Raw genomic sequence first — 5,312 nt, forward strand, 5'->3', positions numbered from 1 at the left:
GAATCAGTTAAGAGAAACTCAAGATTTAGTAGGGAAACAGACATCAGGTAGTTGTCCCACTTGTAGTTCTTCTGGGTCTCAGGAAACTCAGATCACTGATAGTGTAGAGTTAGGAGAGTTCTTAGTGTCTTCTGCTGAGTATATTGAATCTCCTTCTAAAGAAATTCTAGAGATAGAAAGGCATAGGGAAGTCACTAGTATGTGTGCTACTTGTAAGCGTCGTTGGCATGATAAGCTTCCAGTTAGGAATGGGAAACTTGAATCACATGATGTGAGCGTCCTTAGGGATACAGGTTGTTCAGGTGTAATCGTGAAGAAGTCACTGGTATTGCCAGAACAGTTTACTGGTCAGTCTAAGTGGTGTGTCTTAATTGACCAAACAATTAGGAAGTTCCCAATAGCTAGGGTCAACATTGATTCTCCTTGGTTTGTTGGCAAGGTAGAAGCTTTGTGCGTAGAGACGCCTGTATTTGACGTAGTTCTTGGTGAAATTGACAATGTGAGACCAGCGAAGGATCCAATTCCAGATTGGAAACCTGGTCAACCATGCAAGTCGCATGAAAATGTGAACATGGCAGTTCAGACTCGAGCTCAGGTTCGTGAAGCTCAGCGGCCACGTCCGACTTTGAAGGTTCCGTCAGCCATACCTGATGTTTCTTCAGAAGACATCAAAGAGGCTCAGATGGCTGACCCAACGCTAAAGAAAGCGATGGAGTATGCTAGTTTGAATAGTAGAGATCGTAAAGATAGTGAAATTTCAGGACATAGTTCATATTTTGTCTTTGATGGTGGATTGTTACACAGGGTTTTTCAACCAAAGTCTGTGCTTAGTGGTAATGAAGTTAGGCAGTTAGTTGTTCCTAAACCTTATAGGCAAGCTGTGTTGAAGTTAGCTCATGAGAGTATAATGGGGGGTCACCAAGGAGTAAAGAAAGTAACTGATAAGGTTTTAGCTAATTTCTATTGGCCTGGTGTCCAAGCAGATATTACTCGGTATTGTAGGTCTTGCGATATCTGTCAGCGAACAGTCCCCAAGGGCAGAATTTCTAAGGTCCCTCTAGGCAAGATGCCTGTGATAGATGTTCCTTTTCTTAGAGTAGCTGTCGATTTGGTAGGCCCAATTAAACCAGTAACTGCTAGAAAGAACATGTATATTCTCACGATAGTAGATTATGCAACCCGCTATCCTGAGGCGGTTGCGTTGGCAAACATTGAGACTAGTACAGTAGCTGAAGCTATGGTAGAGGTCTTTTGTAGAGTTGGGGTTCCCCAAGAGATTCTATCGGATCGTGGTACCCAATTTACCTCGGAGATGATGCGAGAAGTAGGGAGGTTATTGTCGATTCGACAATTAACAACCACACCCTATCATCCCGCTTGTAACGGGTTAGTTGAGAGGTTTAATCAAACACTTAAGCAGATCTTGAAGAGAGTATGTGCAGACCGTCCAAGTGATTGGGACCGGTACTTGGCTCCTGTTCTGTTTGCGTACAGATCAGCCCCTCAGGCTTCACTTGGCTTCTCGCCTTTCGAACTCTTATATGGTAGACAGGTTCGAGGTCCTCTTGAGATACTTAAGGAACTTTGGAGTGGTCAGGCAAATGATTCTGAATTGAAGACTACATATCAGTACATTGTTGATCTTAAGGATAGGCTTGAGAGTACCATGGAAGTAGCACAGGAAGAGTTAAGTAAGTCAACCTCGCGAAATATGAGATACTATAATGCCAAGAGTAGGGTTAGGAAGTTTGTTGCCGGAGATAAGGTTCTGCTTCTCCTTCCATCAGATCACAACAAATTGCTATTACAATGGAAAGGTCCTTTCAAGGTAGTCCATAAATTGAGTGATCTTGATTATCGTCTCGACATGAACGGAAAGGTGAAAACCTTTCATGCTAATCTCTTAAAGAGATACATTGACCGGGCAGAAAGGCCCGATGTTCCTTCGTCTGTTGACAAGTCTGAGGAAGATATCACTTCTGCTGGAGCTTTAGAGGTAGTTGTTGGAGCTTCAGTTATAGATGGGTATGATGATAGCATTCAAGAGACTCCCTCTATCCCTAGTAGTATAAGGATAGGTGTCCCAGTGTTAGAAGCACAGGAAACCATTGATGATGTTGAACTTGGTTCTGATTTGTCGACTCAACAGAGAAACGAAGTTAGTTCTCTACTTGAGGATTTTCCGGATGTGATGACTGATGTGCCAGGTAAAACCCTTTTAGGCAATCATTCTATTCGTTTGACTTCTGCTGATCCCATTCGACAAAGACCATATCCCGTCCCACATGCACTGCGTTCTGTGATACAGGATGAGACAGAGAAGATGGTCAAAATGGGAGTGATAGAGAAGTCAAATTCTCCTTACTCGTCCCCAATAGTCATAGTAAAGAAATCAGATGGCAGCAATCGTTTCTGTATAGATTTCCGTAGACTGAATCGCATCACAATATTTGATGCAGAACCTTTGCCAAGTGCAGATGAAATCTTTGCTAGTCTTTCTGGATCTTGTTACTTTTCTAAGGTGGACTTAAGCAAAGGTTACTGGCAAATCCCTTTGTCAGAAGATGCCAAAGCCAAGACAGCTTTTCAGAGTCCAAGTGGATTGTTCCAGTTTCGTGTCATGCCGTTTGGTTTGGTCAATGCACCTGCCACTTTTAGCAGGGTCATGAGGTCTTTGTTGGCAGACATGAAGCACGTCACCAATTATCTGGATGACATTCTCATTCATACTTCGACTTGGTCAGAACACATATCTACCTTGTATGAGCTTTTGGGAAGATTGCGAGCAGCAGGGCTCACTGCTCGACCCAGCAAGTGCCAACTCGGTTGCACAAAGGTAGAATTCTTAGGCCATATTGTCCAAGCAGGTAAGATCCAACCCATGTTGGATAAGGTAGAGAAGATCCGTGATGCTAAGAAGCCTGAAACTAAGAAGCAGCTTCGTGCATTCATCGGATTAGCCAGCTATTACCGGCGCTTTATCCCAAATTTTGCGTCGAAAGCATCACGTCTGACAGACAAGACAAGGAATCGGGAGCCTAACCAGTTGAAATGGACTGCTGAAGAGGAGGCAGCCTTCAAAGTTTTGAAGGAAAGTCTCACCCAGAGCCCCATCCTTTGTCTGCCTGATGTTCAGAAGAAGTTCATTTTAAGAACGGATGCATCTTCTACTGGGCTTGGTGCTGTACTCCTTCAGGAGCATGATGGAGAGAAACAGCCTGTTGCTTATGCAAGTCGCAAGCTTCTTCCGCGTGAACAAGCCTACTCGACTATTGAGCGTGAATGTCTCGGATTGGTATGGGGAATAAGTAAATTCCGTGTTTACCTTGAAGGTACAGACTTTGTCCTTGAAACAGACCACAAACCACTTCTATACCTCAATCGAGCAAAATGTATCAACAGTAGGGTAATGAGGTGGGCCCTTTCCCTCCAGCCATTTCGCTACCGCATTGAGGCAATTCGCGGCTCTGAGAACGTAGGAGCAGACTTTCTAAGTAGGTTGTAAAAAAAAAAAAAATGCACCAAAACATTGAAATGCATGCAATTTATAAGATTGAAAATTGTATTGCAGAAATAAAATGATTTAATTTGATTTAAATTTGGAAAACATTTAAGTTGAATCTTTATACACCTATACAAATGGAGTAAATTACTGTAGGTGCTATATAGTGAGCATAGTAATATTTCACATTTATCATGCAAATCATATATTTTTACTTTGAATAAGATTTAACTCGTTTTTGGAAGAAAATCAGAGCATTTTCATGAAATTGGGGAGCAATTGTAGGATCTTATTCAAAATTAGATAACCCTTTTGTTAAAGTCCATGTTTTGTTAAACTCTTTTGTTAAACTCCATGTACAGATGTGGACTGCATACCTTAGTAACTAAACTGTAGGCATGATAGGTTGTCTGGTATTTTAACAGTCTGGGTTGTCATAATAAGTAGACTATAGTTTAACAGGTGTATAGGATTACAGACTCTTTGTGTTTCATATTTCTGTTTGGTGTGCTGGCAAGAAAAGCCAAGCCAGCTCACTCTCACTTTTGATTTCGGAGAAGAAGGTCCAATTTGGGGTGTTTCCTAACCAAGGAAAAGGGCGTGTGCCACCCTACCCAGTGCGGGGAGGTTCCTTTCTACTCGATGCCGAATTGTAAGTAATGTTTGGTTCATACGTTTTAATATTAATACAATTCTTATGCTTAATATGGCATGTCTGTTTTCAGAAAGAAAGACAGATTTACATATATTTATATTCTGCTCATTTTGTCACCAAATGACATCTTACTCCAGTCTTCAATGTGAATATAATTATCCTTACTAAAATGAACAAAGTTGTATTTTTGAAGTCTGTTAAAGTCAATTATATAATTGATCTACGATTCAGAGAAATAATTATATTAGATTTCTCAACTGTTATGTATTTTCTTGACTATCAGAAAGCTCATGCTAATAGAAGCTTGTTATTCATTTACTTTGATAATAAATATGAAAGCTAATTTTGATAAGCTGATATCTTTGTGAATAGAATATTGTTAGGGCCTTTGCTGTTAAGTATTTGGTCTATTCCTATTTTAGACGGCTGTCAACCTAGGGTCAGCCCAGAGTCAATGTGGAGTCAATGTAGGTCAGGGTAGCACCTACCCTCTATGTCCAGGTCATCAGTCAAAATGTCATTCGAGGGGAATGACTCACTTCAGTCAGCCGAAGCTATTGTTCGTCGGACTCGACCGTAATTCTTCCAAGTTAGAGCTTCAACTCAACTCTTGTTCTTCGTTCTTCAAGGACACGTGTCTTCGCTGATGACGTCAGTCGTGTTCTTCGTCGTCGTCGTCGATCATCGGCATACTTGTTCCTCGTCATAATCGTCCAATCTTCGTAGTCGTCGTGGTTTGTCGATCTCTTCTGTTTTCGAACTCCGCATTTACCCGATTGAAGGTTTGATCAAGCAATCGATAAACTTTCCAAGATTTTCGGTAACATAATTTAAAGGCCTATTTCCAGATCAATCTCTTCCCATAAACTTGGGACAGTCAATGATGATTACACTCCTTCTCTATATGAAATGATTTATTGAATATCTGTTTGCAATTATACTTATGTTCTCAACGATTCAATGTAAACGACTAATTATATTTTGTGACATTAAATTGATCACTTCATTTATATCTTGAATATCCTTTGGTCTTTTATTCAGGGTGGTTAAGTAGCCTGTAGATTAATAAGTTAATTAGAGCAGTTTCGCTCGTGACAATTTCATCATCCCAGACGAACCAAGATTGAGATAAAATACTGCAAATACAAACAAAGA

The 5,312-nt window shown here is 40.7% G+C and overlaps 1 long non-coding RNA gene across 1 annotated transcript; it reads left to right on the plus strand.

Annotated features, from left to right (window-relative positions):
• Positions 1-3,628: 3,628 nt before the first annotated feature.
• Positions 3,629-4,954, plus strand: LOC121420190. The gene is made up of 2 exons (XR_005970721.1): positions 3,629-4,154; positions 4,580-4,954. It is a non-coding gene; the product is annotated as an uncharacterized LOC121420190 (long non-coding RNA).
• Positions 4,955-5,312: the final 358 nt, after the last annotated feature.

Source organism: Lytechinus variegatus, chromosome 8 (assembly GCF_018143015.1).
Source record: "Lytechinus variegatus isolate NC3 chromosome 8, Lvar_3.0, whole genome shotgun sequence".
NCBI lineage: Eukaryota > Metazoa > Echinodermata > Echinoidea > Temnopleuroida > Toxopneustidae > Lytechinus > Lytechinus variegatus.